The sequence below is a fragment of the Oncorhynchus keta genome, unplaced genomic scaffold (assembly GCF_023373465.1).
Source record: "Oncorhynchus keta strain PuntledgeMale-10-30-2019 unplaced genomic scaffold, Oket_V2 Un_scaffold_9243_pilon_pilon, whole genome shotgun sequence".
NCBI classification, from domain to species: domain Eukaryota; kingdom Metazoa; phylum Chordata; class Actinopteri; order Salmoniformes; family Salmonidae; genus Oncorhynchus; species Oncorhynchus keta.
The window spans coordinates 270,001-284,990 of record NW_026291013.1 but is presented as its reverse complement, the minus strand read 5'-3'; the positions used below and the strand labels follow the sequence as shown (position 1 = coordinate 284,990).

General features: G+C 46.3%; 1 protein-coding gene and 1 long non-coding RNA gene across 3 annotated transcripts in view; one reads left to right on the top strand and one right to left on the bottom strand.

The window, feature by feature from the left end:
• The window catches only part of homer2 (homer scaffold protein 2), a 113,119-nt gene that overhangs the window by 26,979 nt on the left and 71,150 nt on the right, over positions 1 to 14,990 (top strand). The window lies entirely within an intron of this gene.
• On the bottom strand, positions 12,161 to 14,235 carry LOC127929632 (uncharacterized). Its single transcript, XR_008135607.1, has 8 exons — positions 14,035 to 14,235; positions 13,970 to 13,992; positions 13,207 to 13,931; positions 13,072 to 13,161; positions 12,757 to 12,891; positions 12,397 to 12,531; positions 12,217 to 12,351; positions 12,161 to 12,171 (listed from the first exon to the last, which is right to left on the bottom strand). It is a non-coding gene; the product is annotated as an uncharacterized LOC127929632 (long non-coding RNA).

Here is a 14,990-nt window from a genome sequence, read left to right as displayed (position 1 = left end):
CAATAGGACCTGACCTGTAGCGTAGCGTAGCGTAGCGTAGCATAATCACATCAATAGGACCTGACCTGTAGCGTAGCGTAATCACATCAATAGGACCTGACCTGTAGCGTAGCGTAATCACATCAATAGGACCTGACCTGTAGCGTAGCATAATCACATCAATAGGACCTGACCTGTAGCATAATCACATCAATAGGACCTGACCTGTAGCGTAGCGTAGCGTAATCACATCAATAGGACCTGACCTGTAGCGTAGCGTAGCATAATCACATCAATAGGACCTGACCTGTAGCGTAGCATAATCACATCAATAGGACCTGACCTGTAGCGTAGCATAATCACATCAATAGGACCTGACCTGTAGCGTAGCATAATCACATCAATAGGACCTGACCTGTAGCGTAGCATAATCACATCAATAGGACCTGACCTGTAGCGTAGCGTAGCGTAATCACATCAATAGGACCTGACCTGTAGCGTAGCGTAGCATAATCACATCAATAGGACCTGACCTGTAGCGTAGCATAATCACATCAATAGGACCTGACCTGTAGCGTAGCATAATCACATCAATAGGACCTGACCTGTAGTGTAGCATAATCACATCAATAGGACCTGACCTGTAGCGTAGCGTAATCACATCAATAGGACCTGACCTGTAGCGTAGCGTAATCACATCAATAGGACCTGACCTGTAGCGTAGCATAATCACATCAATAGGACCTGACCTGTTGCGTAGCGTAATCACATCAATAGGACCTGACCTGTAGTGTAGCGTAATCACATCAATAGGACCTGACCTGTAGCGTAGCATAATCACATCAATAGGACCTGACCTGTAGCGTAGCGTAGCGTAATCACATCAATAGGACCTGACCTGTAGCGTAGCGTAGCATAATCACATCAATAGGACCTGACCTGTAGCGTAGCATAATCACATCAATAGGACCTGACCTGTAGCGTAGCATAATCACATCAATAGGACCTGACCTGTAGCGTAGCATAGTCACATCAATAGGACCTGACCTGTAGCGTAGCATAATCACATCAATAGGACCTGACCTGTAGCGTAGCATAATCACATCAATAGGACCTGACCTGTAGCGTAGCATAATCACATCAATAGGACCTGACCTGTAGCGTAATCACATCAATAGGACCTGACCTGTAGCGTAGCATAATCACATCAATAGGACCTGACCTGTAGCGTAGCATAGTCACATCAATAGGACCTGACCTGTAGCGTAGCATAGTCACATCAATAGGACCTGACCTGTAGCGTAGCATAGTCACATCAATAGGACCTGACCTGTAGCGTAGCATAATCACATCAATAGGACCTGACCTGTGCATAATCACATCAATAGGACCTGACCTGTAGCATAATCACATCAATAGGACCTGACCTGTAGCGTAGCATAATCACATCAATAGGACCTGACCTGTAGCGTAGCATAGTCACATCAATAGGACCTGACCTGTAGAGTAGCATAATCACATCAATAGGACCTGACCTGTAGCGTAGCATAATCACATCAATAGGACCTGACCTGACCTGTAGCGTAGCATAATCACATCAATAGGACCTGACCTGTAGCGTAGCATAATCACATCAATAGGACCTGACCTGTAGCGTAGCATAATCACATCAATAGGACCTGACCTGTAGTGTAGCATAATCACATCAATAGGACCTGACCTGTAGCGTAGCATAATCACATCAATAGGACCTGACCTGTAGCGTAGCGTAGTCACATCAATAGGACCTGACCTGTAGCGTAGCGTAATCACATCAATAGGACCTGACCTGTAGCGTAATCACATCAATAGGACCTGACCTGTAGCGTAGCGTAGCGTAATCACATCAATAGGACCTGACCTGTAGCATAGCATAATCACATCAATAGGACCTGACCTGTAGCGTAGCATAATCACATCAATAGGACCTGACCTGTAGCGTAGCGTAATCACATCAATAGGACCTGACCTGTAGCGTAGCATAATCACATCAATAGGACCTGACCTGAGCATAATCACATCAATAGGACCTGACCTGTAGCGTAGCGTAATCACATCAATAGGACCTGACCTGTAGCGTAGCATAGTCACATCAATAGGACCTGACCTGTAGCGTAGCATAGTCACATCAATAGGACCTGACCTGTAGCGTAGCATAATCACATCAATAGGACCTGACCTGTAGCATAATCACATCAATAGGACCTGACCTGTAGCGTAGCATAGTCACATCAATAGGACCTGACCTGTAGCGTAGCATAGTCACATCAATAGGACCTGACCTGTAGCGTAGCATAATCACATCAATAGGACCTGACCTGTAGAGTAGCATAATCACATCAATAGGACCTGACCTGTAGCGTAGCATAATCACATCAATAGGACCTGCCTGACCTGTAGCGTAGCATAATCACATCAATAGGACCTGACCTGTAGCGTAGCATAATCACATCAATAGGACCTGACCTGTAGCGTAGCGTAATCACATCAATAGGACCTGACCTGTAGCGTAGCATAATCACATCAATAGGACCTGACCTGTAGCGTAGCGTAATCACATCAATAGGACCTGACCTGTAGCGTAATCACATCAATAGGACCTGACCTGTAGCGTAGCATAATCACATCAATAGGACCTGACCTGTAGCGTAGCATAATCACATCAATAGGACCTGACCTGTAGCGTAGCGTATAATCACATCAATAGGACCTGACCTGTAGCGTAGCATAATCACATCAATAGGACCTGACCTGTAGCATAATCACATCAATAGGACCTGACCTGTAGCGTAGCGTAATCACATCAATAGGACCTGACCTGTAGCGTAGCATAATCACATCAATAGGACCTGACCTGTAGCGTAGCGTAATCACATCAATAGGACCTGACCTGTAGCGTAGCATAATCACATCAATAGGACCTGACCTGTAGCATAATCACATCAATAGGACCTGACCTGTAGCGTAGCGTAATCACATCAATAGGACCTGACCTGTAGCGTAGCATAATCACATCAATAGGACCTGACCTGTAGCGTAGCATAATCACATCAATAGGACCTGACCTGTAGCGTAGCGTAGCGTAATCACATCAATAGGACCTGACCTGTAGCGTAGCATAATCACATCAATAGGACCTGACCTGTAGCATAATCACATCAATAGGACCTGACCTGTAGCATAATCACATCAATAGGACCTGACCTGTAGCGTAGCATAATCACATCAATAGGACCTGACCTGTAGCGTAGCGTAATCACATCAATAGGACCTGACCTGTAGCGTAGCGTAATCACATCAATAGGACCTGACCTGTAGCGTAGCATAATCACATCAATAGGACCTGACCTGTAGCGTAGCGTAATCACATCAATAGGACCTGACCTGTAGCGTAGCATAATCACATCAATAGGACCTGACCTGTAGCGTAGCATAATCACATCAATAGGACCTGACCTGTAGCATAATCACATCAATAGGACCTGACCTGTAGCGTAGCATAATCACATCAATAGGACCTGACCTGTAGCGTAGCATAATCACATCAATAGGACCTGACCTGTAGCGTAGCATAGTCACATCAATAGGACCTGACCTGTAGCGTAGCGTAGCGTAGCGTAATCACATCAATAGGACCTGACCTGTAGCGTAGCATAATCACATCAATAGGACCTGACCTGTAGCGTAGCATAATCACATCAATAGGACCTGACCTGTAGCGTAGCATAATCACATCAATAGGACCTGACCTGTAGCGTAGCATAGTCACATCAATAGGACCTGACCTGTAGCGTAGCATAATCACATCAATAGGACCTGACCTGTAGCGTAGCATAATCACATCAATAGGACCTGACCTGTAGCATAATCACATCAATAGGACCTGACCTGTAGCGTAGCATAGTCACATCAATAGGACCTGACCTGTAGCGTAGCATAATCACATCAATAGGACCTGACCTGTAGCGTAGCATAATCACATCAATAGGACCTGACCTGTAGAGTAGCATAATCACATCAATAGGACCTGACCTGTAGCGTAGCATAATCACATCAATAGGACCTGCCTGACCTGTAGCGTAGCATAATCACATCAATAGGACCTGACCTGTAGAGTAGCATAATCACATCAATAGGACCTGTCCTGTAGCGTAGCGTAGCGTAATCACATCAATAGGACCTGACCTGTAGCGTAGCATAATCACATCAATAGGACCTGACCTGTAGCGTAGCGTAGTCACATCAATAGGACCTGACCTGTAGCGTAATCACATCAATAGGACCTGACCTGTAGCGTAATCACATCAATAGGACCTGACCTGTAGCGTAGCGTAATCACATCAATAGGACCTGACCTGTAGCGTAGCGTAATCACATCAATAGGACCTGACCTGTAGCGTAGCATAATCACATCAATAGGACCTGACCTGTAGCGTAATCACATCAATAGGACCTGACCTGTAGCGTAGCGTAGCGTAATCACATCAATAGGACCTGACCTGTAGCATAATCACATCAATAGGACCTGACCTCTAGCGTAGCATAATCACATCAATAGGACCTGACCTGTAGCGTAGCGTAATCACATCAATAGGACCTGACCTGTAGCGTAGCATAATCACATCAATAGGACCTGACCTGTAGCATAATCACATCAATAGGACCTGACCTGTAGCGTAGCGTAATCACATCAATAGGACCTGACCTGTAGCGTAGCATAATCACATCAATAGGACCTGACCTGTAGCGTAGCGTAATCACATCAATAGGACCTGACCTGTAGCGTAGCGTAATCACATCAATAGGACCTGACCTGTAGCGTAGCATAATCACATCAATAGGACCTGACCTGTAGCGTAGCATAGTCACATCAATAGGACCTGACCTGTAGCGTAGCGTAGCGTAAATCACATCAATAGGACCTGACCTGTAGCGTAGCATAATCACATCAATAGGACCTGACCTGTAGCGTAGCATAATCACATCAATAGGACCTGACCTGTAGCGTAGCATAATCACATCAATAGGACCTGACCTGTAGCATAGTCACATCAATAGGACCTGACCTGTAGCGTAGCATAATCACATCAATAGGACCTGACCTGTAGCATAATCACATCAATAGGACCTGACCTGTAGCGTAGCGTAGCGTAATCACATCAATAGGACCTGACCTGTAGCGTAGCATAATCACATCAATAGGACCTGACCTGTAGCGTAGCATAATCACATCAATAGGACCTGACCTGTAGCATAATCACATCAATAGGACCTGACCTGTAGCGTAGCATAATCACATCAATAGGACCTGACCTGTAGCGTAGCATAATCACATCAATAGGACCTGACCTGTAGCGTAGCATAATCACATCAATAGGACCTGACCTGTAGCGTAGCATAGTCACATCAATAGGATCTGACCTGTAGCGTAGCGTAGCGTAGCGTAATCACATCAATAGGACCTGACCTGTAGCATAATCACATCAATAGGACCTGACCTGTAGCGTAGCGTAATCACATCAATAGGACCTGACCTGTAGCGTAGCATAATCACATCAATAGGACCTGACCTGTAGCGTAGCATAATCACATCAATAGGACCTGACCTGTAGCATAATCACATCAATAGGACCTGACCTGTAGCGTAGCGTAATCACATCAATAGGACCTGACCTGTAGCGTAGCATAATCACATCAATAGGACCTGACCTGTAGCGTAGCATAATCACATCAATAGGACCTGACCTGTAGCATAATCACATCAATAGGACCTGACCTGTAGCGTAGCATAATCACATCAATAGGACCTGACCTGTAGCGTAGCATAATCACATCAATAGGACCTGACCTGTAGCGTAGCATAATCACATCAATAGGACCTGACCTGTAGCGTAGCATAATCACATCAATAGGACCTGACCTGTAGCGTAGCATAATCACATCAATAGGACCTGACCTGTAGCGTAGCATAGTCACATCAATAGGACCTGACCTGTAGCATAATCACATCAATAGTACCTGACCTGTAGCGTAGCGTAATCACATCAATAGGACCTGACCTGTAGCGTAGCATAATCACATCAATAGGACCTGACCTGTAGTGTAGCATAATCACATCAATAGGACCTGACCTGTAGCGTAGCATAATCACATCAATAGGACCTGACCTGTAGCGTAGCATAATCACATCAATAGGACCTGACCTGTAGCGTAGCATAATCACATCAATAGGACCTGACCTGTAGCGTAGCGTAATCACATCAATAGGACCTGACCTGTAGCATAGCGTAATCACATCAATAGGACCTGACCTGTAGCGTAGCATAATCACATCAATAGGACCTGACCTGTAGCATAGTCACATCAATAGGACCTGACCTGTAGCGTAGCATAATCACATCAATAGGACCTGACCTGTAGCGTAGCATAGTCACATCAATAGGACCTGACCTGTAGCGTAGCGTAGCGTAATCACATCAATAGGACCTGACCTGTAGCGTAGCATAATCACATCAATAGGACCTGACCTGTAGCGTAGCATAATCACATCAATAGGACCTGACCTGTAGCGTAGCATAATCACATCAATAGGACCTGACCTGTAGCGTAGCATAATCACATCAATAGGACCTGACCTGTAGCGTAGCATAGTCACATCAATAGGACCTGACCTGTAGCGTAATCACATCAATAGGACCTGACCTGTAGCGTAGCATAATCACATCAATAGGACCTGACCTGTAGCGTAGCATAATCACATCAATAGGACCTGACCTGTTGCGTAGCATAATCACATCAATAGGACCTGACCTGTAGCGTAGCATAATCACATCAATAGGACCTGACCTGTAGCGTAGCATAATCACATCAATAGGACCTGACCTGTAGCATAATCACATCAATAGGACCTGACCTGTAGCGTAGCGTAATCACATCAATAGGACCTGACCTGTAGCGTAGCATAATCACATCAATAGGACCTGACCTGTAGCGTAGCATAATCACATCAATAGGACCTGACCTGTAGCATAATCACATCAATAGGACCTGACCTGTAGCGTAGCATAATCACATCAATAGGACCTGACCTGTAGCGTAGCATAATCACATCAATAGGACCTGACCTGTAGCGTAGCATAATCACATCAATAGGACCTGACCTGTAGCGTAGCATAATCACATCAATAGGACCTGACCTGTAGCGTAGCATAATCACATCAATAGGACCTGACCTGTAGCGTAGCATAGTCACATCAATAGGACCTGACCTGTAGCATAATCACATCAATAGTACCTGACCTGTAGCGTAGCATAATCACATCAATAGGACCTGACCTGTAGCGTAGCATAATCACATCAATAGGACCTGACCTGTAGGTGTAGCATAATCACATCAATAGGACCTGACCTGTAGCGTAGCATAATCACATCAATAGGACCTGACCTGTAGCGTAGCATAATCACATCAATAGGACCTGACCTGTAGCGTAGCATAATCACATCAATAGGACCTGACCTGTAGCGTAGCGTAATCACATCAATAGGACCTGACCTGTAGCATAGCGTAATCACATCAATAGGACCTGACCTGTAGCGTAGCATAATCACATCAATAGGACCTGACCTGTAGCATAGTCACATCAATAGGACCTGACCTGTAGCGTAGCATAATCACATCAATAGGACCTGACCTGTAGCGTAGCATAATCACATCAATAGGACCTGACCTGTAGCGTAGCGTAATCACATCAATAGGACCTGACCTGTAGCGTAGCATAATCACATCAATAGGACCTGACCTGTAGCGTAGCATAATCACATCAATAGGACCTGACCTGTAGCGTAGCATAATCACATCAATAGGACCTGACCTGTAGCGTAGCATAATCACATCAATAGGACCTGACCTGTAGCGTAGCATAGTCACATCAATAGGACCTGACCTGTAGCGTAATCACATCAATAGGACCTGACCTGTAGCGTAGCATAATCACATCAATAGGACCTGACCTGTAGCGTAGCATAATCACATCAATAGGACCTGACCTGTTGCGTAGCATAATCACATCAATAGGACCTGACCTGTAGCGTAGCATAATCACATCAATAGGACCTGACCTGTAGCGTAGCATAGTCACATCAATAGGACCTGACCTATAGCGTAGCGTAGCGTAGCGTAATCACATCAATAGGACCTGACCTGTAGAGTAGCATAATCACATCAATAGGACCTGACCTGTAGCGTAGCATAATCACATCAATAGGACCTGACCTGTAGCGTAGCATAATCACATCAATAGGACCTGACCTGTAGCGTAGCATAATCACATCAATAGGACCTGACCTGTAGCGTAGCATAATCACATCAATAGGACCTGACCTGTAGCGTAGCGTAGCATAATCACATCAATAGGACCTGACCTGTAGCGTAGCATAATCACATCAATAGGACCTGACCTGTAGCGTAGCATAATCACATCAATAGGACCTGACCTGTAGCGTAGCATAATCACATCAATAGGACCTGACCTGTAGCGTAGCATAATCACATCAATAGGACCTGACCTGTAGCGTAGCATAATCACATCAATAGGACCTGACCTGTAGCGTAGCATAATCACATCAATAGGACCTGACCTGTAGCGTAGCATAGTCACATCAATAGGACCTGACCTGTAGCATAATCACATCAATAGTACCTGACCTGTAGCGTAGCGTAATCACATCAATAGGACCTGACCTGTAGCGTAGCATAATCACATCAATAGGACCTGACCTGTAGTGTAGCATAATCACATCAATAGGACCTGACCTGTAGCGTAGCATAATCACATCAATAGGACCTGACCTGTAGCGTAGCATAATCACATCAATAGGACCTGACCTGTAGCGTAGCATAATCACATCAATAGGACCTGACCTGTAGCGTAGCGTAATCACATCAATAGGACCTGACCTGTAGCATAGCGTAATCACATCAATAGGACCTGACCTGTAGCGTAGCATAATCACATCAATAGGACCTGACCTGTAGCATAGTCACATCAATAGGACCTGACCTGTAGCGTAGCATAATCACATCAATAGGACCTGACCTGTAGCGTAGCATAGTCACATCAATAGGACCTGACCTGTAGCGTAGCGTAGCGTAATCACATCAATAGGACCTGACCTGTAGCGTAGCATAATCACATCAATAGGACCTGACCTGTAGCGTAGCATAATCACATCAATAGGACCTGACCTGTAGCGTAGCATAATCACATCAATAGGACCTGACCTGTAGCGTAGCATAATCACATCAATAGGACCTGACCTGTAGCGTAGCATAATCACATCAATAGGACCTGACCTGTAGCGTAATCACATCAATAGGACCTGACCTGTAGCGTAGCATAATCACATCAATAGGACCTGACCTGTAGCGTAGCATAATCACATCAATAGGACCTGACCTGTTGCGTAGCATAATCACATCAATAGGACCTGACCTGTAGCGTAGCATAATCACATCAATAGGACCTGACCTGTAGCGTAGCATAGTCACATCAATAGGACCTGACCTATAGCGTAGCGTAGCGTAGCGTAATCACATCAATAGGACCTGACCTGTAGAGTAGCATAATCACATCAATAGGACCTGACCTGTAGCGTAGCATAATCACATCAATAGGACCTGACCTGTAGCATAATCACATCAATAGGACCTGACCTGTAGCGTAGCATAATCACATCAATAGGACCTGACCTGTAGCGTAGCATAATCACATCAATAGGACCTGACCTGTAGCGTAGCGTAGCATAATCACATCAATAGGACCTGACCTGTAGCGTAGCATAATCACATCAATAGGACCTGACCTGTAGCGTAGCATAATCACATCAATAGGACCTGACCTGTAGCGTAGCATAATCACATCAATAGTCACGGAGCTCTTCAGTGATGCCATTCGACTGCCCGTGTTTTTGTCTATGGAGATTGCATGGCAGTGTCCCCAATATTATACACCTGTCAGCAATGGGTGTAGTTGAAATAGCCCGAATTCCACTCATTTGAAGGGGTGTCCACATATTTTTGTGTATAAATGTAGTGTATAAATGGATGATTTATTAAAGCCAGTCACATTTAACAGTTAGGCTATTGATTATAGACCTAATTAAGTTGGCGTTTCCTTGCCTTTTAATTGTTTAACACAATTGAGGAGGAAGTGCTCTTTTCCTCGTCTCCTCACTCCACTGGGCTGTTTCCTCGTCTCCTCACTCCACTGGGCTGTTTCCTCGTCTCCTCACTCCACTGGGCTGTTTCCTCGTCTCCTCACTCCACTGGGCTGTTTCCTCGTCTCCTCACTCCACTGGGCTGTTTCCTCTTCTCCTCACTCCACTGGGCTGTTTCCTCGTCTCCTCACTCCACTGGGCTGTTTCCTCGTCTCCTCACTCCACTGGGCTGTTTCCTCGTCTCCTCACCCCACTGCTGTCTCCGCCACATTGTTCTCAACACCAATATGCTGGTTAACTCCGCTATTATCTACATAGCAACATGGTCCAGGAAAAGGCACCAATTCAACAGCGCACTGATGTTTCAGAACCGCGGACAGCGACCGCCTATCCAAGCGCATTTGTTATAAAATAATATTTTTTATTAGTGTTGCACCATTGTTTTTATGTAATGTAACCATATAGAATTTCAGTAGCACATGTCTTAGTGATGGACTGTTCCATCCCCCACGGCCTCCACAATGGATCAGTCCAATCAGACATGTCTTAGTGATGGACTGTTCCATCCCCCACGGCCTCCACAATGGATCAGTCCAATCAGACATGTCTTAGTGATGGACTGTTCCATCCCCCACGGCCTCCACAATGGATCAGTCCAATCAGACATGTCTTAGTGATGGACTGTTCCATCCCCCACGGCCTCCACAATGGATCAGTCCAATCAGACATGTCTTAGTGATGGACTGTTCCATCCCCTACGGCCTCTCCACAATGGATCAGTCCAATCAGACATGTCTTAGTGATGGACTGTTCCATCCCCCACGGCCTCTCCACAATGGATCAGTCCAATCAGACATGTCTTAGTGATGGACTGTTCCATCCCCCACGGCCTCTCCACAATGGATCAGTCCAATCAGACATGTCTTAGTGATGGACTGTTCCATCCCCCACGGCCTCCACAATGGATCAGTCCAATCAGACATGTCTTAGTGATGGACTGTTCCATCCCCCACGGCCTCTCCACAATGGATCAGTCCAATCATCCAGGTGTCAATCAGACAGGCGTCTTGTACACCATGATATTATTATATATATTTGTACTACTGTTTGGCTAAAGAAATCTCAGCTGACCAACAGCCCATTGACCAGTCGACTAAATGGGGTCAGCCCTACTCTCTAACCAACTTGTGTGTGTTGGATAGAGGGGTAATTAGTATTTACCCCAGAGAGTCTGCTGAGGCTATGAGAGGGTGAGGAGGGGACGACACCCCCCCTGATGTGTTGTCACTGGGTGATGTGAGGGGAAAGGGGTGGGGGGTGACGGCGAGGAGAAGAACCTTTAAAGGGCAACTCCTGGAGCACCCCACCTACACACACCATATTTACACACACACTCTCGCTCTCTTGCGTTCTCTCTCTCTCTCTCTCTCTCTCTCTGTCTCTCTCTCTCTCTCTGTCTCTCTGTCTCTGTCCGTCCGTCCGTCCGACCGACCCTGTCACCCCTCACCCTGCCAACAGCTACAGGGTCTAAATGAAGATCAGCTTGATGCTGGCTCCTTTCTCCTCTCTGCCAGTGAAACCCCACTGAGCATGATGCAGAGAACAGATCACCTGTTACTATACAACCCAGCTAGTCAGGTGGGAGGGGGGTGTGTATGTCAGGCTTCCACCCACCCCCTCCTAGCTACTGAACATTACCTGTCTCTGTGGAGTGTCAGGCTTCCACCCACCCCCTCCTAGGTACTGAACATGACCTGTTACTGAACATTACCTGTCTCTGTGGAGTGTCAGGTTTCCACCCACCCCTCCTCGCTACTGAACATGACCTGTTACTGAACATTACCTGTCTCTGTGGATTGTGTCAGGCTTCAACCCACCCCTCCTAGCTACTGAACATGACCTGTTACTGAACATTAACATTACCATTAAGTGTTCTAACTGAACAGAATCAACTCAGCTCTCCAATAGAAGGAAGTGTTCTACCTGAACAGAATCAACTCAGCTCTCCAATGGCAGGAAGTGTTCTACCTGAACAGAATCAACTCAGCTCTCCAATAGAAGGAAGTGTTCTACCTGAACAGAATCAACTCAGCTCTCCAATAGAAGGAAGTGTTCTACCTGAACAGAATCAACTCAGCTCTCCAATGGCAGGAAGTGTTCTACCTGAACAGAATCAACTCAGCTCTCCAATAGAAGGAAGTGTTCTACCTGAACAGAATCAACTCAGCTCTCCAATAGAAGGAAGTGTTCTACCTGAACAGAATCAACTCAGCTCTCCAATAGAAGGAAGTGTTCTACCTGAACAGAATCAACTCAGCTCTCCAATGGAAGGAAGTGTTCTACCTGAACAGAATCAACTCAGCTCTCCAATGGAAGGAAGTGTTCTACCTGAACAGAATCAACTCAGCTCTCCAATGGAAGGAAGTGTTCTACCTGAACAGAATCAACTCAGCTCTCCAATGGAAGGAAGTGTTCTACCTGAACAGAATCAACTCAGCTCTCCAATGGAAGGAAGTGTTCTACCTGAACAGAATCAACTCAGCTCTCCAATAGAAGGAAGTGTTCTACCTGAACAGAATCAACTCAGCTCTCCAATAGAAGGAAGTGTTCTACCTGAACAGAATCAACTCAGCTCTCCAATAGAAGGAAGTGTTCTACCTGAACAGAATCAACTCAGCTCTCCAATGGAAGGAAGTGTTCTACCTGAACAGAAACGACTCAGCTCTCCAATGGAAGGAAGTGTTCTACCTGAACAGAATCAACTCAGCTCTCCAATGGAAGGAAGTGTTCTACCTGAACAGAATCAACTCAGCTCTCCAATGGAAGGAAGTGTTCTACCTGAACAGAATCAACTCAGCTCTCCAATAGAAGGAAGTGTTCTACCTGAACAGAATCAACTCAGCTCTCCAATGGCAGGAAGTGTTCTACCTGAACAGAATCAACTCAGCTCTCCAATGGAAGGAAGTGTTCTACCTGAACAGAATCAACTCAGCTCTCCAATAGAAGGAAGTGTTCTACCTGAACAGAAACAACTCAGCTCTCCAATGGAAACAGACATTTATTTCTACCTAACAACCAGACACATTGTTTTCCCTTCATAGACACAGGGCTGAAAGGCGTGTCTGTCTGACTTTAGGTGTGCGTCCCAAATTTCCCCCTTTCCCCCCACATAGTGCACTACTTGTGAGTAGCCAGGGTATGTAAGTTAATGCCTGTCTGTGTATCAGGTGTTTTCGTGTTGAGCACATAGAGGTCTTCTGAAAAGGAAGACTAGTTCACAGAGAGAGATTTCATCAACCCTAGCTGAGCTCCGAATTGAATTCCGCAGATACAATTTCTGGGTATACTATTCAAAACACTCTCTCTCTCTTTAGTCTACTAATTATCTTTAATGGGTTTTACTTTCATCGTTTTGCTCCAAACATACTGCAATTTATTTTGGTTTGATGAGATTGTTGCATTAACCTCAGAAAGCAAAGTAATGTTTTTTTTAACAGAACAAAATGTTACTTTAACTCTGAGTCACATGAGATCCTATCTGAGTCTGTTTACCAGTTCCCCAGTCCCTCTCTACCTCCAGAGAAACACTGTATCTCCCCAGTCCCTCTCTCTACCTCCAGAGAAACACATACTGTATCTCCCCAGTCTCTCTCTACCTCCAGAGAAACACATACTGTACCTCCCCAGTCCCTCTCTACCTCCAGAGAAACACTGTATCTCCCCAGTCTCTCTCTACCTCCAGAGAAACACATACTGTATCTCCCCAGTCCCTCTCTACCTCCAGAGAAACACATACTGTACCTCCCCAGTCTCTCTCTACCTCCAGAGAAACACATACTGTACCTCCCCAGTCTCTCTCTACCTCCAGAGAAACACATACTGTACCTCCCCAGTCTCTCTCTACCTCCAGAGAAACACATACTGTACCTCCCCAGTCTCTCTCTACCTCCAGAGAAACACTGTATCTCCCAGTCCCTTGCGGGGTCCCTTAGTCGGCATGCCCTCTCTCTCTGGTCCTGGAAGTCTGCCTGTTCTATGTAACCCCCCCACACACACACACTGACTGATTGATAACTGCTCCTGTCCTGACACAGAGGTCGACTGAGAGAGGACTGCTGGAGCTGGCTATTCACTGACTCCAGACTGGCATGTCATTGGTCATCCCTGGTGGATAGTGCTATTCTCTGTCTGTCTGTGGTAGGACATGATTTCTCTGTGGAGTGTTACCAGCAATATAGCTAGGTAGGCTGGGCTACACTGGGCAGGGCTGGGCTTGGGTAGGGCTACAGTAGGCTGGGTAGGGCTACACTGGGCTGGGTAGGGCTACACTGGGCTGGGTAGGGCTACACTGGGCTGGGCTGGGTAAGGCTACAGTAGGCTGAGTAGGGCTACACTGGGCTGGGTAAGGCTACAGTAGGCTGGGTAGGGCTACAGTGGGCTGGGTAGGGCTATAGTGGGCTAGGTAGGGCTACGCTGGGCTGGGTAAGGCGACAGTAAGCTGGGCTGGGTAGGGCAACGGTGGGCTGGGTAGGTCTACACTGGATTGGGCTGTGTAGGTCTACACTGGACTGGGCTGGGTAAGGCTACAGTAGGCTGGGCTGGGTAGGGCTACAGTGGGCTGGGCTGGGTAGGGCTACAGTGGGCTGGGCTGTGCAGGGCTACAGTGGGCTGGGCTGTGCAGGGCTACAATGGGCTGGGCTGGGTAGGGCTACAGTGGGCTGGGCTGGGTAGGGCTACACTGGGCTGGGTAGGGCTAC